The sequence below is a fragment of the Amblyomma maculatum genome, chromosome 2 (genome assembly GCF_055883805.1).
Source record: "Amblyomma maculatum isolate TAMU_Amacu chromosome 2, ASM5588380v1, whole genome shotgun sequence".
In the NCBI taxonomy this organism is placed as follows: Eukaryota; Metazoa; Arthropoda; class Arachnida; order Ixodida; family Ixodidae; genus Amblyomma; species Amblyomma maculatum.
Window position 1 is genome coordinate 159,705,873 of NC_139345.1, and position 24,213 is coordinate 159,730,085.

General features: G+C 45.3%; 1 long non-coding RNA gene across 1 annotated transcript; it reads right to left on the reverse strand.

Annotated features, from left to right (window-relative positions):
• Positions 1-3,067: 3,067 nt before the first annotated feature.
• On the reverse strand, positions 3,068-23,470 carry LOC146200287 (uncharacterized). Its single transcript, XR_014704672.1, has 5 exons — positions 23,362-23,470; positions 18,011-18,072; positions 17,810-17,881; positions 6,713-6,739; positions 3,068-3,115 (listed from the first exon to the last, which is right to left on the reverse strand). It is a non-coding gene; the product is annotated as an uncharacterized LOC146200287 (long non-coding RNA).
• Positions 23,471-24,213: the final 743 nt, after the last annotated feature.

Here is a 24,213-nt window from a genome sequence, read left to right on the forward strand (position 1 = left end):
TTGAATATTTTGTCCATATTCGTGGTAACATGCCCGCCTTGTAACTAAAGCATACATCTGATTTTTGCCTGTGCCCAATATTCCCTCCACCACTTTAAGGCTGCCCCCGTTCATTACAGCATTCTCACGTTTTCCCATACTTCCTTATGTCGGTTCGTTTACGTTTTTTGATGAATTTTAATATCTCTGCCAGTTCTATTTTGTCTGCAGGGTTCGAAGCTTTCATACTTTGCGTTTCTTAATGAAATCATTCGTCTCCTTACACGATTTCCCGATACCCTCTCTAACTATCATGCCACCTACTTCTACGCGCACACAGAAATCATTAATCTTTGTGGGCATTGAAGAGCAAGTTCGACTTGCTCGATGCAGATTCTAACACATAAGTGCGGTCCCAGGATAATGTTCTGGCATCGAGTATATGCGCGACAAATCTCGGCGATAACCGGCGAGCGCTTTTAGAGTCGAATTAGGTTGACTCGTTTAATTGCAGTGCATCTAAGTCTTACGAGCAGATTTTAGGAGACCTCTCACAGTGCGTAAGCCACTCCGGATACCAGCGAATCTCACCAAGATCTTCGGTAGAAGGCCTAGGCGAAGTGAAAGCATTAATTATTCCATGCATCCATGGATTGCGATGCCGCATTAATTGTGCGGCATTGCAACTAAGAAGAGAAACAGCAAAGACGCCACTAATTTATAGGAGCAGCTAGATCGGTTGTTTTCGAGATCGTCGAGTATCTCTTCATATTTGCACAATCTTGTTACATGTTGTAAGCTCCAATGGAGATATCTACAGCAAATTTAGCAGTCCTTCCATCATAAATACTAATCATCGAGCCTACAATCACTTATTAAGCGAAAGACGTATTGGACCCGTAGCAAGTGAAGGCCCATGAGACCAGAGGCAATGATGACACCGGCAAACGTGAGCAGTACCTTTATGTTGCATTAATACCGTTTCTTGGGCTAGTTGGTTCATATTTGTATTGTCTTCTTTCTTGTGGTGTGTTTATTTCGGCGCAGTTTTTCACAGTACACCTTTATGTTGCATGAGCATTCGTGCGGTCGATTTAATCCTGACTACAGATATCTCAAGCCTAATTCATTCTGACCGGGGCCTCTGCAATAAGGTACCCGGCAAAGCAACTGAGATCTGGTTGCGGGACAACTTTCACAGGGGCTTCCTCCGAACTAAAAATGAAGATTGACTTTCCAGACCACGAGATGCTGGGAACATTTCCCTCGGACCTTGGGTGTACATGAGTGTTAGCCCCCTCATTCTTGCCACATGAGATAATCGTGGGAACTATATTGGAGTTGCGTATGGAAATCTGACTCAGTACTTCTTGACAACGTCCTGTTTAGTCAGCTCAGAAAGTGTTAGTAAGCTTCTTGGCAAGTTTGAGGAATATTAAAGGCTATGGCCATCATTGCCGTCTCCACAGATTCTGAGTGCGGACGGTACTCTCTCCTGCAATGCTCCTGGCCCAGAGAGTCCGTGGAAACACAGCTCCAAAAGTCTTCAGTGTGAAAGATATATACCAACGACAGTGGCTGTAAGTTCAGCGGCTGGCCGACTCTCTTTTCAGCCTCTGTGCGGCGCGACCTCCTTATGAGAGTGCAGAGTCGTCGTAAATGGAAGTAGCCAGCTCGTAATCTAAAGCAGGTGACCTCATGCTCTCTTGGAGAGCTGGATTTGTCCACTGAGTGGCCAATATATCTGACTGGAAATGATACCGCAAGTGTGGATAGCAAAGTGCTAATGGTCCTGATCATACACAGTAAATGGGGAGTAATTAAAACGTTTTTCCTTCACTCGAAAGAAATGGCCTTGCTAATTCAGCTCGAGGACTGAAAAACGCCAATAGCGGTGTATATGCCGTCTGGCGTACAGACTCCCCAGTTTCAAACCCAACTGGCTTAAATTTACTGCATGTGTAGTGAACTATGCGATAACATCACGAAGACGGGGATGAAAATGACGAATTGCTGCTGCGCTGCTCGAGCTGGCTTATGTCTGCCTGGGCTGGCTGTGCTCTTGTACGGCTCGTCGTGCAGCTTAGAGAGGGCTATTATCCCTTTTAAAACACAATAAAACCTCCTTTCACTTGATGGAGGTGAGGATTTCCTGCCGCCCTGGAGCTCGAGCAGCTCAGCAGCACGTTGTTCTCATCCTCGTCTTCGTGATATCCTCGCATAGTTCATCCTCGTCTTCGTGATATCATCGCATAGTTCACTACACATGTATTTGTAAAATAACCACATCAGCTTTATCCTCCTTGCCACTTTTGAGTTCAGTTAGGTCTTCCAAAAATTCGTTTGGCTTATTTGAATACGGGGTGTTTGATCTCGCCCGAAGCCATGTTGTTGTGACATCAAGACTCTGTCGACAGAACAGGATGCTTTTCGAAATGTTTGGCGGCTGTTGGCACGCTTGCAGGAGTCGATAAGAGGTTTTTTGAAGAATAAGCCCCATTATGTTATCGCGTTAACACACTTTCGCAAGCCTTTCAACGCCGATTTTAAAGGCAACCGGCACCAACCACCGCATTTTGCGCGGGTACATACAGCAACAAAGCCGAAAGCGTCCAGTTGAATGTTCAAAACCGCACCTAGGTCTCCACACTGTAGATGCATGCACACTCCTTCCTTATGGCCGGCAGTACAAAGATCTAGAGGGCGCATTGCGCTCTTCTTGGGCGGGACCATAGAAGAATAACGTGCTTATGAATTTCGAATATCGCTATCAGCCTCCTATTACCTACTTTTTTATGTACAAATGAGCCGTCTCTCGAAGTCAACACTCGCTTATCATGATGCTCATTGGCTGCTGCACAAACAGCAAGTTGTATCACAGGGCGGAAAAGTCAACCTTTACACTAAACTTGTTCGATTCTGCGTTCCTGTGTACGGCGGCCAGCCCTACACAGCTTTAGCACGCCACAAGTATTTTTGAAGGAAATCGCAGATCGCTGCAACTGATGCTTTTATTTCATTATGTTCGTTAAACTAATTGTTGGTCCAGGATGGAGCGGGTTGCCCGTCGCCTGTTATTGACGACCAATTACTTGCACTCCGCGTAGGCCTTGTTGATAGCCTCCGCTTTTTCCGGCTGTAAGTAAAAAAGGAAAGGATGTATGAGCTTTCAAATGTACTTCTGCGGACAGGCTTTCAGTTCTCCCGAGTCCTTCAAACATTAAGTGCAATAATGTACGACTTTTCATTTTATACTACATCAGCCTTTACCTGTGCATAGGGTCGCACACTTACATGCATCATCGTAAATTTTTCCTAATTCGGTCCCTGTTGCGGTGTTCTTATCTAAAAGATGAGCGGAAGGCCTTCTCGCCGACTTGTGTGGTGTAAGTGCAGTTTAGTGAACCAAAGTGGCAGAAATTTCTTGAGACTGCACAATGGCATTCCTCACACATCATCCAAGCTTCGTAAATAGAAATCTACATTTAAGACCGTGAATAACGGCAGCGTTCATTTTTCCAGCTCGACAGAGCCAAGACTGGAGCGTTTCATTTTTTTTTTTTTTTTTTCACTCCCTTCCGCCACCGCCGATGGCACCCCGAATATGCTTGGAATGCGGAAGTCTATTTTTGTTTTCTTTTCCACCTGCCCGGCGCTTTTAAAGATGCGACAATACCTGCGCTTCACTCGATCCGGGAAGATCCGCTTCGCAGAAATATTGCAGTAAGGCTTCCTCGGCGGTGCCTCTAGTGCGCAACTAATGAAAGAACGCGACTGTTAGTGGAGCTGTTTAACACACGGCGTCGCGAAGATTTGCTGCTTTCGGCCCGAAAAACTGGAAGAGTGGCACAGAACATTTTGCAGTAGATGTTGCTCGATGGTCGCCTGCTGCGCGCCTTACACACGGAATTGCTGGTAATGGAGCCGTTTTAAGCTTTCCCTCAAACGCAAACGCGATTCGGACCTGCCCCCTTCGAGACAGGTACATCGCCGCTTCTTCGGATCAGGAGGCGGCGGCACTGCCGGGTCGCCCGGAACACCGTGGGATACAGAAGGGAGGACGACTGCCGGTTGAGAGAGTATGACACCGCGTGTGGAGAAAGATTGGAGCGTGGATGCTGCGCCCTGGGTCCGAGATTATTTCCAACCCACTGGGATTGGGTATTTTTAATCAAGATCTTGATTGGCAGCGTACTTTTAAGGCGAATCATGTCAAGAGACCGCCCTCATGTCATTTTTTGTTGGTGCCATTAAATATTGGCAATCAAAAATGGTTGATTAGTTCTGTCCAGTCGAGCACAACTGGCGACTCCGTGCTCGGCACGAAGTTTTTCTCTGGAGGAGTTAAGCGGTGTTCTTATGGGTGACATTTGTTTTGTAAGTAGTATGTACCCTTTTGCTAGGGCGGTGGCCGCTCTATGTGAAGCCACCAGTGAAAGTTCAGTTGCCGTTTGTATATAATCTGTAATTATATATATCCTCTTCATTCACCATCAAGACTACACGACATCTCCTATTTCTCCGTTGCCTTGAATCACCCTTCCAAACCTTCGGAAAACGACACCTATTCATGACTGTACGAGTGAAAGCGAGCCAAAACATCCTTTTTAGACCAGTACAAGTGAAAGGCGCGCCCTTCTGCGCATTCGAGCCACTTTCACAACCGAAAGGCCAAGGTCCAGAAAAGCGCTCATGAAAAATTAAGAGCACTAGTACGTGTTCTGTTGTGTAGAACCCTGGCCACTGGAAGAACGTTGGCTATAATAGTTACAGGTTGATGAAGAGGGGCAGATGTACTTATTATCTTTCAATCATATATATATATCGGACAAATTAAAGCGTTGAAGTCGAGAGCTACAAGACTTTGTCGAGAACACGAAAGGGGTATGAGCGACATTTTGTCTGTACAGGGCATTTCCCAAGCTTGCTCGTTATTTCTTTTTCAAAACACAATCAGGATATTGTTATTTGATGAGTGATGTGGACGCGAGTTTTGACGCTTGCTTTGGTGCTGAACGCTATGTATCTGAGTCGATGACACAACCTATTCTTGGCCAAAGCTTCAACAGGTTGTCGTTTTCGAAGCAATTCATTCTCCTTTCTTTCGTCTATCCTTTAGAGGTCTTTCGACTTAATTCACATCCGCCTGATCACCGTCACGCGCGCTATGCAAGTCTATCAGCCAACAACCACAATTCTGAAAACTACCTTTGCGCAGCAGCTGAAGAGTGTGCCTTTTTTTCTCTTTATTTACATTCAGTGATGGTCCTACTAGACGGGTGCTATCGTGAAAATTAACACCGTGTTTTACGCCGGTGTGCTCAACGAACGCTTTTTCTTGTGTGCGGTTGTTCTTATACATTTCTATGGACATCCTCCGTCCGCCATGTCTGGCCTCTGCGGCCGTTTTTCGATGGATGTGAAAAGCTAGGCGCCCGTGTGCTGTGCGATGTCGGTGGACGTTAAAGAATCCCAGGTGGTCGAAATTTATGGAGTCCTTCACTATGGCGTCTCTCATAGCCTGAGTCGCTTTGGGACGTTAAACCTCACAAACCAAACCTAAACCTGCGCAGCCCGTTTTATTCGTAGTCATCCCGACACACAGCTAGCACCAGCTGAAGAAGATAGGAATGTTTACGACCCACTAACACTGCGCAGCATCAATGTCTTCACGTCGGCAGCCTTATTCGTTTGCAGTAAGAATGTTCATTTGGAAAATGCAGTACTATTTGGAAGAGAAAAGAAGCCAACCCGACAAAGAAAAAATGTTCAAGTTATACCGAAGTTTTGAACGTGCCCCGAATAAAAACTTGTAAATCAGGTCTGTAATTTTTTTCCTTTGCATCTGTACAACAGATATGAAAAGAAGAGTTATTGATCCCGGTATCGCAAAAGCGGTGTTATGCTCTCTTGTAATGATTGTTAGACTATTAACACATTTTCTTGTTTTTCAGGCTTTGGAGCACATCTTTGACGAAATAATCAACCGCGGCATCCAAAGTTTTGCGGAGCAAAAAGCTGCTGCCGAGGAAATCTTTATTGTGCTTTGAGCAAACGCATAAAGCTGCCGAGGTGGAAAGTGTTTCATATTCTTCTCAATTGCTTTGCGTTACAGTTTACATAGCACTCATTTAGCACTAAACATAAATTAGTGCTTGTCGAAATTATCGGTTGCGATGAAGCAGAAAAGTCATAAAGTCATGAATAAAACAGCGGTTCATGCCTAATTATACCCTACGACGAGTTCATACTTCAGTGCACTCTCGCATAGTTTACGCGCGTTTCCCAAAGCATGCCAACGGTGCTGCAGCGTTAAAAGCTTCGAACTATACAAGGTCTGACATGATTTTCGCAAGAGCGTCCCTGAAGGAACCACTCATGTTTAAGCAGCGGTTCATGAAGGGTATGCTCCGCTTTCGCGGATTCTGTCCGGTATGATTAGCAAAGGAAGACTCGATTAAGGGAAGAATAAATTCTGTTAGAAGAAGTTCCAAAGGTTTCTTTTTATGTCTGCGTGTTGTATGGTAAAGGGAGGGTTATCAATCTCCCCCACGACGTTTTTAATATTTTTACATACATGCGCTATCAAAGAGGTTTGTACGTGGCGCAATTATAGATAAATTTACTTTTGACATGCGGAACTGGAGGTAGACAGCAAGCAAATTCGGCTACTGGTTTTGCGCAGCACTGTGAATGCGCGAATAAACAAAAGCTTAGGGAGAAATTTACTTACACCGGCGAATCTATTTAGCATGTCATCCTGTAAAAGAGAAGAAAATTTCATAAGCAAAGCACTTATCAAATGGTTTTAGTTCCAAAATGTTTAAAATAGCGGCTTCTAGCTCGCTGGTCAAAATCTGGCGCCGCCGGTGTCGGTCACGAAAGATTCCAGGCGCCTAGCAGCGAAATAAATATTCACCACATCGGTGGCCTAATAGTTCATTCTTTATGCTCCTTCAGCTCATTAAAAAGAATCAGAGTCTTGTCGGCGGCCTATTAAAGTCCGGTGCCGAGCATCCATGGAAAAATCTTCGCTTCTGTGCACCCACGGGCGCGCATCAGCCCAGAGCTTCCGGCTCAAGTACTTCAAAAACCAACGGATACCATACGCGCTACGTCACCACAGCGGTAGCATCCAGTACATTTCGACAGCCACGAACGGCCCTATTTGAAAGCTGGTACCTAGTTTCGTATTACTAGGTACAATGGAAGGGAATGTACCAGCACTCTCGTATACAAAAATGATTAGCTGGGGTTTATCTTGTGGTTAAACCTAGAGATACGCGAGAGCTAGTTGCATGGCTACTTTTAGGTTCGGCTTCAAAGTAAAGACATGTGTTTTGCACATTGTAGCTTACTTTCTGATTTTAGCTTATTTTATACCATATGGGGAATGTTTGACCCCTAAAGTGCGCTTAGGTGATCCGTAGCCTTCCACTACGTCACCTCTTTCTTTGTTTCCCTTCGCGATGACGCGATAGCGTAAGCTACCAGCCAACATATACAGCCCCGCTTTAACCCGAGCCGTATAAATGTGCCTGCATGGCCTTAGCATAAAGTGAATGCAAAGGTTTTGGTAGGCTGATTGTGTTATCAACCTCGCATATTGAAAGATAAGAACGAGTTGGCAGCTCCTGCCATAAGTAATGTCAGGAAGACATACGCCCAGTTAGTGCGCGGCCATATCAGCTGCCAGCTACAATCCCAGGACTTCTTCTTCTTCTTCAGGCCCCGGAGGAAGAAATAGTCAGAATGTGGACAATGTAGCTCTCGCTACAAAAACATTCCACGTGGCCTCATTGCAGGCAGTGTCAATCGTTTGAAGCCATACACCCTCGAAACTTACTAGCATGCATCAGGAGGCTGTTAGCCGTATGGTGACCAATAATGAGACTTTTTCGCCCCACAAGTTGGCACGCTGCTGCGACAAATTGCCTTCATTTCTTTGGCAGGCGGTAATTGGCAGCTGGCATGGTCGACGCTGACTGGGCGACGTAACGAAACCAGATGTCACGGTAGACTTGAACGGACTCCAAGATGCGCGCAATATGGAAGGCTATGAATATGATAACAAAAAGTAAAATGTTCAACGCTGCGAGGCTTCCAGCGGTTCACTCTAATGCCGCATATAAAGAAGCAAAATTATTTTACCTGCGGTGGCTGATGCTTTTGATTTAAAATCAATTACATCCGTCCTATTTTATCACACTTTTTTAACACCTCAATCTAGACAAAGCGGAATCAATGACATTACAAACTCGCAGGCATCCGGTAATATCTTGAGGTTCGTGTTCCCGGTTTAGGGATCAAAAAAGAAATAAAATTATACTTTCAAGTTGCGCTTTTATGGGTATGAAATGACAGTGGTATTGGCTCCCGTCAGACGCTCTCCATGAGGATCCTCGTTCGCCTTCCTGCACTAACTTATCTAACTTAGAAGAACGACATGTTCGACTTTTATTGACAGCTCTTTAAAAATTCGTCAGTACGTCATAAATATCAAGTACTCAACAAGTCTTGCATTATATTGCTTTAAATTGTAATGGTAAATATACAACTGAATGCATTTTTTAATCCATTGCAAGGGTTCGCGAATTTTCTTTCCCCATGGAACCCCTACAGTCATCAATATGTGCCAAGAAACCCCTCCCCCGGACAAGTTTTGTAGGGAATCATTTTACTTGCTTTTGACAGCAAGCCTTTCATGAAATGCCCGGATATGTGGTTATGGCACTCGACTGCCGAACCCAAGGTTGCGAGATCGAATCTACGTCGTGGCGGCGTTGCTTCCATAGAAGCGAACATCATCATCATCATCATCATCATCATCAGCCTGATTATACCCACTGCAGGGCGAAGGCCTCTCCCATATTTCTCCATTTAACCCGGTTCTGTGCTAGCTGCATCCACTTGACCCCTGCGAACTTCTTAATCTCGTCCGCCCACCTAACTTTCTGCCGCCCCTGCTACGCTTTCCTTCCCTTGGAATCCAGTTTGTTACCCTCAGCGACCATCGGTTATTCTCTCTTCGCACTACATGTCCTGCCCATGTTCATTTCTTCTTCTTAATTTCTCCTAGAATGTCGGTAACTTAAGTTATTTCTCTGACCCACTCTGCACGCTTTCTATCTCTTAATGTTACCCCTACCATTTTTCGTTCCATAGCCCTCTGGGTTGTCCTCAACTGAAGTAGAACTCTCTTGGTTATTCTTCACGTTTCAGCCCCATAGTTGAGTACAGGCAAGATGCAACTGTTGTATACTTTCCTCTTGAGCGATACCGGTAAGCTGCCAGTCATAATCTGCCAGTGCTTGCCAAATGCGCTCCATCCCAATCTTATTCTTCTTGTTATTTCCTTTTCATGGGCCGGATCTGCGGTTACTACCTGTCCTAAGTAGACATATTCGCCTACTACTTCCAGTATTTCGCTACCTAATGTAAACTGCTGTTCCTTCCCGAGGCTGTTGAACATTACCTTAGTCTTCTGCATATTGATTTTCAAGCCTACCTTTCTACTTTTTCTGTCTAGGTCATCAATCATTATTTGCAGTTCATCCCCCGAGTTGCTTAGCAAGGCAATGTCATCAGCAAATCGCAGATTACTGAGGTATTTTCCATCTACCCTTATCCCTAACTGCTCCCATTCCAAGCGAACATCAAGGCGCCCTTCTGCTGTGCTTTGTCAGCGCACGTTAAGTAACCACCGGTGGTCAAAATTTGCCGAGCCGTTTACTGCGACATCCCTCATAGCATGTTAACGTTAAACTTCATAAGCCAAAGAATATTTTAAATACTTGCTTTAGACTCACTCTCAGACCTCTACATCAATAACAAGAAAGCGGAAACCTATAGCCATACAGGGTAGTGGCAAAAACCTTACTCGATCCACTGGCCTGCTCACAGAATCCCGTAATGACTCGGCCGGCTTTCGCTGATTATCTGCCGCTCTGTGCTTTGGAGACAGCGCCATTGCTCGTATTTCTCGTTTTCGGCAGACCCTGGCTTTTCGACAAAAATAAGCTACACGTTTGTCTTCCTGGCTTGGCTAACTCAAGTATATAGAACATGCATGTCTTCTATCTCCACACTGACGTGTATACGAACCCCTAACATGGGTGAGCTTACGTGCTATGCCACCTTAACTGATTTTTCACCAGATTTCTATGCCTCACTTGGCACGTTAACGTGTTCTTCACACAAGCCGGAGGCCCCGACCATTTTGCCACAATTCTAAAAGGTATGGGTGGCGGACCGTGCTTCCTGTGACGGCTCGAAGCTTAAGAATGAGCTGGGATACGCGAACACATTAATGCTTCTTTTAGCAAAAAAAGATAATATGCCCGGTACGCACGCGTAGATAGAACTACGCCATGGAAAGTGTGTTCCGGGAGTTGGGAAAGGGGGGGGGGGGGGGGGGGGGGGTAGGAGAATGTTTCTGAGGGAGTTCGCGGAACTCATGGAACGACTTACGGAACCCTATAGTACGGTTTTGCGGAACCCAGTTTGAGGGCGCCTGTTCTGTAGAATCGATTAGGGCTTCAGAAGGAGAAAGGCAGCAATTAGATTTAGTATGTACTGAATTTAGCTACAGTTTATCTCATGCAATATCCAAGACATTCTCAGTACTTGGCCGTCCTTAAGGTAATATATTGTCCATCACTGACTCTTAGGTTAGAGGGAGCGATAAAGCAACGGTCGGTATTTTGTGCCTGGCAGAATTTCAACGAGCATTTCGTGATACTTCACATGTATTATAGAACAATACAATCAGCAAATTACACACACGCCATCGATCACCACGCCATGTAAACCGTATGTACGTGATACAGTAATGACAAATATTCTTAGGGGTTCTCTCTCCAAAAAGCAGCCTACGCAATTTTACAGGCTGACAACTTGAACTCCTTCTGTGTTTATTAAATCAGTTAAAATACACAAGGAATACAATTTAGTGCCATAAGTTTACGATCGAAGGGCTGTGTATTGTTTTTTAGTGATTTTATATAAAATCTATGGTGGAATTGGAATCACAATTCTCCTTTGCGGTGCTATATTTCTAATTTTGGTAGCTTTCCAAGCTATGTAAAGACGAGCTTACTCATGCAGGAGTACAAATAAAAGGTTCATATGCGCTAACACTGCGGCAGGGAGTAATTATCGAGCGTCAGGTCAAGAAATCTATTTTGATCTTTTTTGTTTTTTTATAAACTAATTTAGCAATTCTGTGACGCGTTTTGTACTGCATGCTTATTTGTATTGCATTATTTACGAAGTAGAAGTAGCGTCATCTGGTGAATAGATTCTGCACTGATCTGGGGTGTTAACGCCAAGTGCAAGCTTTGTGCCCTGCTAGACTTCATGTCGGAGTCTGGCGCCCTCAACCTAACCTAACCCACCCCCTTCCCCTCTAAGCCTCAGGCCATCCTCATGAATAGAGGTTTATGAATGAATGAACTCATTTATATCCAAATCACATGGTTAAATATCCACCTTGGCTATATCTGATTTATTCTTTCACTATATCTAAGTTGGCTTGAAGCCAACTTTAGACAGCAGCGTGTAAAGCGCTAAACGACGAATCGTTTGACTCCGTCCGGTACATCCTGAGAGGAACTGTTCTGCCATATTGGCTGTTTCAAAATCCCCAGGTCATGTTTGGGGAGAGCAAAGTTCGCTGTTGCGAATCCACCGTGTAGACTAGGCTCCGATTTATCTAGCAATTTTGTGCTGCAGGGCCCGCCAAATCGTTGGACCGTAACACGAACCTTCTGCGCCCAATCAGTGGCCCACAGCTTTTATACAAATGGTGTCACGTAGGCGTCTACCATCTATACCTGCCAGGCTAGGTTATAAATAGCGGCACGAAGGTATAGGCCTGAACTCACTCGCTCGCGCACTTCCGCAACTAATCCGTTCTTCCTATGCTACTTTCGTGTAGTCACGGGATGTGGTTCCAATTTTATAACGCTGTATGGCGCCACATTTTTATTGCGACAGTCACGCTGGGTTGCAATTCTGAAACTGTGGCTCGTACGATCTTGGAACGCGAAAAACCGTAAATGTTAGCGCTAGTGGTTTAAAAGAACTTGGCATGCAAAATACAGAGTGAAATTTGAAGGGCCAACGTTTCGGTGCATGCTGCCAGAACAGGGGGCGCAAAAGTTAGCATTATATTTATTTTCTTTTTAAATTTATTAAATATAATTGAACATTTATAAACTGCAATATTTGTGGAGTGTTAAATATTTAAGGGAATATTTTATAAATATTGACGATGATTTCATTGCACCAAAGTTGTTCTTTCTTAATGGTACCGTATTTAAACCGATACTGAATCGGTATGGAGTAAAAACGGCAGTAACCTAGGGCTCAAAGTTCTATTTAAAATGACGCAGATGACTGACAGTCCAGGGGAATGGGCGAGATGTTTCTTCTTCGAAAGTCGAGGCCCATGTACTCTAGAGGCAGGGCGCAACATCAATAATAAACGAATTTAAAATTCGAACCAGCGCCCGTTTTCTACCTCATAACTGCAAAATCCAACTGAAAAGCGCTCTCTTTAAGTCTCTCCCCATATATATATATTGTTACGTACTCAGTACGTAACGGGGGTGTTTATTGGTAGTTAAAGCGTTGCGAGTCACGCAAGGAACACCAGCACACACCACTGTGACTTCCGTTTCTTCTTCTTCTCTCCAGCCTCTGCTTCATTTCCTGACTCACCGAAGCACGTGACACTTCCTCCCTCGCAGACGAAGCCCCAGGGCAAGCAATTTAAGGAAGGTGCCGGGGATGGAGCCATTTTGGCCCAGCCACATGCACAACCTCGGTCCGGCGTGAGCATTGGCCACTTTCTGTGCGGCGTGAAATTACATAGTTCACTCACTCAGGCGCTCCAAAACGACAAAAGGACCGCTATAGCGAAACAGCAGCTTCTGGGCTAAATCACGCTTGCGCAGCAGCGTCCGCAGCAACACTAAATCACCGGTCACATAAGAGACATGTGGGCGTCGGTTGTCATAACGCTCCTTCGAACGTTCCTGTGAGTCCATGATGCGGAGGCGGGCAACGCGGCGAGCTTCTTCGGCTCGACATAAAGTAGTGGCGATAGAAGGCTCGTTGTGGAGGGAGAAAGGAAGGATGGTATCAAGACTACTGCGGGGGACTCGAGCATACAGGAGGTAAAACGGACTGTAGCCAGTCGTCTCATGCTGTGCAGTGTTATACGCATATGTAATAAAAGAGAGGATGTCATCCTAGTTCTTGTGATCAGAGTCCACGTATATCGCCAACAAAGTGGTCAGAGTGCAGTTGGTCCGTTCAACAAATCCATTCGATTGAGGGTGATACGACGTTGTATGACGGTAATCGCAGGTGCATAGACGAAGGAGTCCTTCGATAACTTCAGCTCTAAATTGGCGCCCACAGTCACTTATCAGAACTCGAGGAGGGACATTGCGCAGGACGAGAAATCGCAAAAGAAATAGGGCTACTTCGTAAGCAGTGGTTGAGGGTATTGCGAATGTTTCTGAATATCGAGTGAAATGGTCAACACATACCACTATCCACCGGTTACCGTTAGAAGATCCCGGAAAAGGACCCAAGAGGTCGATGCCCACCTCCTCAAAAGGTGCGGTCGGAGGCGCAATAGGGCGCAGCGGTCCAGGTGGACGGGAAGTAGGGAGCTTGTACTGCTGGCACTTGACACAACTGGCTACATAGCGCTGAATGGCTTGACGCATTTTCGGCTAGTAAAAGCGTTCTTATCGACAGTCATTGCCGAAGTACTTCACGCGTCATCCACCCTTCATAAGACAACCTCAAGCTACCATCCACAGACTAACGGTCTGACTGGCGATTTTATGGCACTTTATCGGATATGATCTCCATGTACATCACACCGGGTCTTCGAATTGGGACACTGTTCTACCATTCGTCACATTCGCCTAAAATACAGCAGTACAGCGGACTACCGGTTACTCTCCATTTTTCCTCCTTTATGGTCTTCCTCCCACTACAATTCTCAACACCTCCTTCTTCTCTACGCCAAACTACTCCACATCAGTACCTACCTAGTTATCTTGTGCGGCCAGATGTCGTCATCTTGCCCGCCTCAACACAGCAGCGTACCAGGAAGACCGCAAGAGTCGCTACGATTCTACGCATCACGTGGTCTCTTATCGTCCCGGTGACGAAGTACTGCTTTATACACCACTGCGCACCCCTGGCCTTAGTCAGAAATTCCACCACCGCTGCCTTGGTTCCTGCGAGTTAATCAGCTAAACTTCTCTAGTTAACTACAATGTCAAGCCTGTTGACCCCTCAGCCGAACGACGTCACCATAGAACTGAAATTGTTCATGTTTCTCGCTTGAAGCCGCTTCTGCGCCGCGGTGCATCGGTTAGTTAGGAGCGACCAGGCTGGCACTTCCGACCCCCTGGGCTGATTTTGTGAATCTTCCATGGATCTTCTTTCACTTGTACATGCATGATCTTTTTCTTTCATTTGTACATACCATAATCATCGTCCCGCGGCGCCGGCTCCATTACTCGCCTGAGTTCGTGATCGAATTAAAACAACGCTAGACAAGGCATCGCTCGCCTTGCCGTCTCGGCCTAGCCTGCTTTCAATAGCCTTCTCTCACTAGACTATCTCTCTCTCTCTCTCTCTCTCTCTCTCTCTCTATACATATATATATATATATATATATATATATATATATATATATATATATATATATATATATATATATATATATATATTATAACGAGTACCCTCATTTCCCCTTCATTTATCGGCTTGTAGCCTGCGGGGGTCTCGGTTCTGGCTGTCTTGAAGCCATAGGTAGCGTAAGAGGGTTCTAGCACAGCTTTTCGTCATCCCTCTTGATCACGTTCTACGTGACGCTGACGGTAACACAGGACGTTCCACGTCCACCGCTATGGTTGAGAGCGGCGCTGGTGAACACTCTCAAGGTTTGTATACAGACAACATTAATACCCAAGAAAGTAGCAAGTGGGACAGCGGCCGATGTAGCTCAGTTGGAAGAGCAACGAACGCGATATTCGGAGGTCGTGGGTTCGGTCCCCACCATCGCCACGTTGTTTTTCCTTCTACTTGATGTTAATCTTGCCCCTAAACAGATTACATTACTAATTTATGTGATTACCGAAGTAAAAATTGAAAAAAAGACAAAGTACAATCCCCAATCCTTTCCTTGGCCTCGCCGACTGTTGCCTTCTTTCCTATATATATATATATATATATATATATATATATATATATATATATTTATATTGTAAGGGTGCGTTGAAGCTCAGGTCGGTGTTCGACCGTTTGACTAGCGCGTCAGTCTCTTGCGTCTTCGTCTTTTGTCTGCCGTCTTCTTTTTCTAGCACGCGCCTTCCGACATACGCTCGTCGTCTTTGTCATCGTCGACAATTACCGAGCGTTGGTAATTGTCTACACTACAATTATCCCCGGGAGAAAAAAGAGGCATCCTGCCGACTCGTGGCGTGGACACAACAGGCGGGTCGTAACAGGGCTTGAGGCGGTCAACGTGCACTGTTTCACGCCCGCGGCGACGCATATCCGGTGTCGGTACAAGCGGTTCTATAACGTAATTCACCGGAGAGGTCTGGCAAATAACCCGATATGGGCCATGGTATTTGGAAGCAAGTTTGGTAGAGAGGCCGGAAGGGGTGGCAGGAACCCAAAGCCACACGAGGGAGTCTGTGCTGTATGAAGGAGCTGGACAAGACGGTGCGCGAAGGAACTGCTGGTGACCTTGGTTCTGGGTTGTAAATGAGCGGGCCAACTGGCGACATTCTTCTGCATATGCTGCTGCTTGAGAGACGGTGGTCGCTTCGGAGGTGTCAGGGCGATAAGAAAGTATCGTGTCCATAGTTGAGGTGGGTTCACGGCCGTATAGAAGGAAAAAGGGGGAGAAGCCGGTCGTGCTTTGTATGGCAGTATTATAAGCGTACGTGACGAATGGGAGAAGCCGGTCCCAGTTTGAGTGGTCGGACGCGACATACATGGCCAGCATGTCACTTAAGGTGCGGTTAAAACGTTCCGTCATGCCATTTGTCTGCGGATGGTAGGGCGAGGTAGAACGGTGGACAATGCGGCACTGCTGAAGAAGTGCTTCAATGGTCTCGGAAAGAAAAACACGGCCACGGTCACTGAGCAATTCTTTAGGTGAACCGTGGCGCAGAACGTTTAACTAGCACGTCAGTCTCTTGCGTCTTCGTCTTTTGTCTGCCGTCTAGAGCACGCGCCTTCCGACATACGCTCGTCGTCTTTGTCATCGTCGACAATTACCGAGCGTTGGTAATTGTCTACACTACAATATATATATATATATTGTTACCGACGAGGAAGGAGGAAGAAGCTGGCAGTGGCACGGGCAGGAGCGCTCGCGCTAGGCCCGTCAACATTTCATTAGGTGTCACCACACTGTCGTCGAACATCATCTTTCTGTTATTTTTCTCTATTTTTCACCGGCTTGCGCCACGTAACATTTGGTGGAGGTGCTGGGTGTATCATCCCTCATCATCCTGGACCGGAGCTTCGGCGCCCTGGTTCTGCTTGCGCCGTCGGCAGCGGGTTCCATGGAGCACATCGCCTGGCTTATCCCCAGCCTGTCGGACACGACGCTACATTGCCGTTCCTCCACCCCGTCCCTCGCCCTCCACCCTGACCACAACACACTAAAGAGACTGACCCGAGAAGCCACCCACACGACTTCAAAACACAGCGACACGGCCGAAGACTATGTACCCTATTGACTCGATTTGCCGACCTGAGACCACACCGATCCAAGACGTCGCAACACATGAACACATGACCCCTGCACATGCCATGCGGTGCGTGCCTGTGCCTCGGCCATCGGATATTGAAGCCCAGTAGTCCGAAAGCATCCTGAGCGACGAGTCATGCCAGGAATGCCTTGGTAGCAAGCAGTTTTCTTCTTTCTTTCTCTGGTTCTTCAGCCATTTAAGCACGCCATAATCATGTCATGGAGTCATCAGCATTGACAAACCTCCTCGTCTATGATCGAGACGATCGCACAGTGGCCCCGGGTCATGTTACAGACGAGGAAACAGGAAGACGTGGGCAGTGGCGCGGCAGGAGCGCTCGCGCTAGGCCGTCAACATTTTATTAAACGTGATCTCACTGTCATCAAATATCATCTCTCCTTTACCTTTCTCCTGTGTTCAGCGGCTTGCTGCCACGTAATCTTATATATATATATATATATATATATATATATATATATATATATATATATATATATATATATATATATATATATATATGTGTGTGTGTGTGTGTGTGTGTGTGTGTGTGTGTGTGTGTGTGTGTGTGTGTGTGTGTGTGTGTGTGTGTGTGTGTGTGTGTGTGTGTGTGTGTGTGTGTGTGTGTGTGTGTGTGCGCGTGCGTGCGTGCGCGCACGCGCGCGCAAAGAGGTAAAAATTATAAAGAAACAAACTACAGTGCTCGAGTAACTTTGGGTCGCTAAACACCTTAAGCGAAATATTTACGGCAGAACTCAATGCTGAGGTAGCGCTGCGTTGCTTATGGTTACTAATTTCATTAACTAACATTTTCTCTGCGCGATGCTTTTAACTTACTTTGTCATCAGAGACAGCTCAATAATAACAGTGTGTCGAATAGATTTCCTGACTGCCTGTGTAAACTTAATATTTCTACAGACTCATGCACTAACATCAAAAGCAACATGTGTTGCGTTTCGTGAAAGCTCAGTTTTCAGAAGAATTACGAACCAAAGCAGCCATCTTCCTAAAAAACAAAATGGTTTACTTACCAAGTCGACGTTGCTTCTGCACATATTCTTAATAACCTGAACAATGTTGTACCCCTTCACCAGCGCTTTGATCTGCATAAGAAATAATCATTTAGAACACTTAGACACATGTGAAGGAATGCAGATGTATCCTGCATTTTATGTCCTTAGTGGGTTTTGAATGTGCTGGTGCACAAAACGTCGTCTAATTATGAACAGTACCTGAGAACTAACATGGTCTTCCATGCAGTCCACCACTGCCTTAACCCGGCCGTCGCTCAAGGCTGGAAAGCAAAAAAAATTATGCAAGATATATTTTTTCTTGATGTCATGGTGACATGGTTATATGTCACCACTCTTCTGCGATAATTGTTGTGCAGCTATGACTTACTTCCTCCTGCGATTCAGAGCAGCCAGTGTGTGTGTGTGAAACGCTCAGTGAAAATGACACAAAACAAACCGTACTAAATCAGCTTTAAGCTCATAAGTACCTTACAGAGTCCGACCTCGATAGAAGACGTCTGAGAGTCCTTGGAATGTCTGACGAGTCATATTGATTGCGTATAAACTTGAGTTTCTCTTGACAATGCCTATAAACATGAGCAGTTTTAGGCCAGACGATACGGTGTTTCCAAATAACCAGAAATTCCTCAACAACCCCCACGCAAATAGATGCACGCCTTGTAAGAACGGCTTTATAAAGATGCAAGTCACCCATGTGCTATTTTAAGACAACGTCTATGTCCCTGGAATGAGCGAGGAAAGAAGCAGTTTGAGCAGGATAATTCGAACGTAGGAATGCATATGGGCTTCTCCAGAATTCACATTAGATGGATGCACGAACCAGATGCTTCATTTCGGGAACCTGTTTGCCCGTTAACTGATCAAAGCTACTAAACTGCCATCCTTTCATAAACTGTTCCCAACTGCCTAGGTCTAATACCATCGTCATCTTAATTGGAGGGCCAGTAGAATGGTGCTCACGAATATTATTATCTTTGTACATAAAAGAAAAGGGCCAATATGGCACATATGTCTCTCCACTGTTTCTGATATGATGTACCGAAACGCTGTTCCAGGATAACCAAATAAGTTTAGGAGTTTTAATCTCCTCGATGGCATCACAAATTATAGAGATTTTTTCTGCAACTTTATCGGAACCATTTTGAAAACATTATCCTGCCTCAACCGGAAGCTTATTTGCACGAAAATTGCGCGAAATTCTTGCGCGTTGTTGTCCCTTTTGTAGTGTAGTCAGTCTTACGGTGCTACTTACCTGGTTTGGCCCCTCATAATGAGAATACAGAGCCATCTGCGACGAGACTGAATGAGCAAAAGACGCGAACGCCAATTTTCCGTCGAAGGGTAGCTGTGGCATCATCTGGCATCATTACGAAAACGTGCCACGCTTGCCAGGGATCTTTTCTCCTGCGACGCCAGACGGCACCACAGCTACCACAGCTGGTTGGGGTAAACAGGGAGGGGCATATAGCTGGTTTTGGCAAATGGTTTCAAAGAGATTGCATTAATTTTAACAGAAGGGTGGGCGCAGAGATCGGCTGGCGCCTGGCGGGCAGGGCTTTAGCTTTTTTAAGGGATCCATGAGGGCTCCGCGCGCAAGATTAGTTGTAAGTGAAGCAGAAGAAAGCGCAATAACGGAGGCTAAGCCCCAAAAATGGCAAGGAGGCGGTCGAGGAAGAAAAGTAAAAAACTATTTAAGACTAGGATAAGATACATAAACATGCAAGGGGGTAGAAAGATAGCGAAAGGTTCAGAGATAGAACAGCAGTTGAAGGACGACGAAATAGGAGTGTAGTCGTATGCGATACTTCTGTCCGGGATCTAGAAGCTGCGTCTGGGAAGGGTGCAACAAAACGAGAACGGAGAAAAAGGGTGAGGGAGAGGTATACTGATACACCAAGAAACAAATTGGCAAAGAATAAAATTGTCTACTAAAGAACATATATGGGTATCAGGAACAATTGCCGGCATAAGGACTTGGCTAGGGGTAGTTTAGGAACAGGACACACCAATGCAGGCAGGATAACAAAGATCTCGTTGAATGTCTCAGTGACTATATAAGCCAGATTGGGGACGGGGCAGATATTATTGTACGGGGGACACAAACAGCCACATCGACGAACTGGATGAATATTCGGATTGTAACGGGAAGGTAATGCAAGATTTCTATTACCGACACAACCTAGTTATTCCATATTGAGAAACAAAATAGGAGGGCCAGATCACGTGGGAATGCCGGAACATGCAGAGTACCATTGACTACTGTCTAATGTCGCAGGGAATTTATAGCAAGCTCGCAAAACTGGAAATAGACGAAGAAGGGGAGTTTAGTCTGGGAAGGGATCAAATATTGGTCTGCAGATGGGACCCTTGATAAAAAGCAGAATGAAACTTAGACAAAAAATAAACTCAAATTTAAACGACGATCAAATAGCGCAGATAGCAGCAGACATAGAGCAAGCAATAGAGAACAGCCCATGGAAGACTGGGATTATGAACAGGTAGAACTACTCATGAAGAGAAATATTAAGAAGGAGCATCGATACGCTGGAATGGAAAAAGGAAGCCACGGAGCTGGTGGAATAAGGAAATCAGGGAAGCCATTGAACAACGACGGGCAGCTTCAAGAGAACACCGAGAGGCAAAGAAAGCGCTGGTATCTCAGGAGGAAATAGACCAAAAATGGGAATTTTGTTCGACAAAAGAAACTTGATGTAGAGGCCCTTGTCCAAATTAAAATAAAGCAATCCATCCATTGCTGGATGGCTGAAATGCACGATGCCACAAGCGGCGGGCCAAGAAGATTTTGGAACCCTATAAGCTGGCTAGGTCAAAATAATCATAGAAAACAGGGCCGGATTTAGGATCACGAGGGAAATTGTTTAAAGGGTGACAACGCTGGGACCTACATTACATTATTCATAGCCGAGCCAGTTAGAGCAAGGATAGGGTGATCTCCATACACTAGGGAGCAACGCAAGATAGCCGAATACAAAGCAGCTTCGAACGGACCCATTTAAACTGGAAAAAGGCGGAAAAATATCCCTAAAAGCACATATACAGGAATAGATGAAATTCAAATCACGCTGAATTATGAACTTGGCACAAGAAGTACAGCTGGCGCCAGAGTAAAATGAATTTGTTTTATTAAAGCACAGGAGATAGGAAGCACATAAAATTCTATAGGCCGATTACCATAATATCTATTTTATAGAGGTTGGTTATAGAGGCGGTGAACTTAAAGATGCTATCATGTCTAGAAAGTAAGAAGATACTCGGAGAACTTCATAACGGCTTTAGAATCGGTAGGCGCTTAGATCTGTTTGGGCTTACCCAATGCATCGAAATATGTAGACTGGAAAATAGACCTTTGCGTTTGGCCTTCCTGGACATAAACGGGGACGTACGGCAACGTAAACAGAGAACGGCTGTGCAGCATATAAAAAGAAGAATGTATCGGTAATGAGATAACAGATTTCCTACAGGATATATACCGGATAACAAAGAGAACGAGCTTAGGGATTTACTTTTTATTATGCCAGGTATAAAAATAACATAATCGAATGAATATGCACATTTCAGTGTTCTGCAGGTGTTAATTACGTCATCATCATTATCAACCTTATTATAAATTTGATAAATGAGGATAATATAAGATAAACCCTGCTCGATACTTCTTAATAGTGTGAAATTAGCTCGTCCCGTATTTAAAATCAAAAGTGTCATCGCTCCGGTCTGCAGTCCAAGGTCCCGCGCGGACAGCCATCCGAAAGTAACCACGCGCACGGAGGTCGCACTTTCGGTGGCCCGCAGAACGGAGAGAAATGGCATGTTGTGAACTTAAGATTACAGAGGGAGATAGAAAGAGGTTAAAACAACCTCCTTTGCTGCTGCTAGCCGCAAGCAAGAGCGAAGCAAGAGAGAGCGAAAGCAGTGATCGAGTCATGTGTCAACGGTCATGTGTCATTGGAGAGGCAACGGCGCCAGCCCCTGAACTTGACGCGACGTAGCACACACACCAATGGATCAAATAAAAATTAAAACCTGCAAACCTGCGACAGATGGCAGAAAAACCCTTGAATCCGTAATCGCACGCACGCACTGCGAAACGCGCGCCCCGCATGATCACTTAACGCGACAGAGCAAAGCGCGCCTAGCAACCGCGCCCGCCATCAAATAAGGTGGCGGGGGTAGGCGCGGTCGCTCCATACACCTTCAATATATACAAACCAACACAACGCAGGGCCAACATACGAACATGTACCAAGATTTTACAGATGGCGCAGCCTGTCCAAGCGCATCAGCTGAGCTCCCAGGCGCGAAGTTTTGAAAGCACGATAGAGAACGTACACGTACGTTGGTGCCACTGTGGCGGGGGGGAGCACGAAAATGTGCCGGTACGTTCGTGACAGTGAAAGGACTCGGAAGAGCACAGTCTGTCTCAAGCCCTGTAGTTCTAAACTATACGGCTCTTAATATTCCTTTGTTAGAGACGCATGATACAAGTATATGCCTGCATTTCGTACGTTGACCACCTTTCTTGAGATTTGTTACCGTGTGGCGCTAAGAAAGTGAGCGCAGTGAATGTGCAACCATTAAAACATTGTATATTTACTCTCACAACAGAAGGTCGGCATTGCTACGGTTATGGTATAGCAATATTTTTCCCGGCCCCAAGACACGTTGGCGGCTTTTAACGTCGGTCTGATTCTCAGTAACGACTTTATAGAGAGAGTAACGTTGAACTTATGAATAACAGGCGTTTAAAGTTGTGATCCACGGGACAAGTAACATAAATGCGGTTGGAATTAAATGAAGTGTTTCAAAATCCTTTATTTCCGGCATAATTGTTGAACCCCATTAAATGCTCTTGGCATAAAGAGGTATTTTTAAATGCTCAGTTGGAGCTTTTTTTGCTCAAGGGAACGCTCGAGGAAGCGATGATCTATGGACAAGAAGCGGATAGTTTTCTATTTTAAAAGCAGTAGGAGCAGAAGTTAGGAACAGTAGGCGTACAGCAACAATAGCAGCAATATAAAAAATAAATGGGGCCACTAAAAACATCTTTCCATTTTATTTATTTGCACACATATTCTTGGCACTTTGGAAGTAGCTGGAATTCGCGCGTCCACGGACTTCCATGTTGTTTCAGTTATCATTTCATTAATTTACTTGCCTGTTTCATTTCGTAAATTTACTTTCCATCGCACTTTTTTCTCGAAGAGGTCAGATAAGGTTTTTTTTTAGAGAAATTTCTGGCCCGATCGACTGAACCTCATTCTCGGTATTTCAGACGTTGGAAGACTAAGAAACTAGCCATTTGGTTAACGTTTATTAAATGTTGGCGTCATGAATAACAAAGACTAAAATGAGATGCGCCGCCTGAGTAAAGCAATTCTCATAGGGCAGGTTCTCATAAATTTCGGCTCTGCGCCGTAGTACACTTAAAAATTGATTTCGGACTTTTCGTCAAGCAAAGGAGAGCAAGAGCAAATCTAAGAGCAGCATTGAATTGTAGCAAAAGCAGAAATCAATTACAAATGTGCGCTTACCGCAGAGCTCGTTGACACCCTTGGCGGCGAAGGCCTCGGCGATGAGCAGTGCGCACACAAGCAGAGCCTTCATTTTGCACGAGCACAAACCCTGCGAGGAAGCGAGGAAAACGACGGACGCCAAGCGCTAGGTGACTAAAAAGTGCTTCATTGCCAGGTTTTATATCTCCATGTTCCGTAACCAACTGGCGTTGCCTAGAACAAAAAACGTCCTGCCCCATCACAACGCCTACCCTCGGTGTTATTTCGCAATATTTTGTAATATTTATCCGGCTGTACTTCTTCCCACTATACTGTCAACGCTCCTACATGCATGTGTTTATTAGACGGACGTCGTACTAAACATGAATACTTTACTCTTCCCGCGCAAGCTACACTGCTTTTTTAGAGAGACCTTTCGCGTAGCGACTACATGTTTTGTGATTATTCGTCATATTTCGCTCATCCATCCAGACTTTCTTAATTTAGTGACGCTCTTGTTACACCTTTTTAGTTCCGTGACGTTCCACCTGAGAGGCGGATGCAGCATGTGAACATTCCTTGAGCGTTGCACATCTTCACATCACCTCACCATTCCACCCCTCGAAGCTGGCACACTGGTGCATGTTATTTCGCATGCTGCATTAGGCAAGAGCATTACACATCGCTGCTCCCCGCCTTCCCTTCCGCACTACATTTGTAATGCACGTGCTGGGAAGCATTAAATTTGGTTTCCCAAGGGCTTACAAAGGCTACACGTAACAGTTTACGAAAGAAAGCGATGCACTTACGTACGTAAAAAACGAAGACATGGCGATATGCTGACGTGAAAATGTCAAAGCACGTGGCCCTCCATTTAGCTTTCCTCTAGAC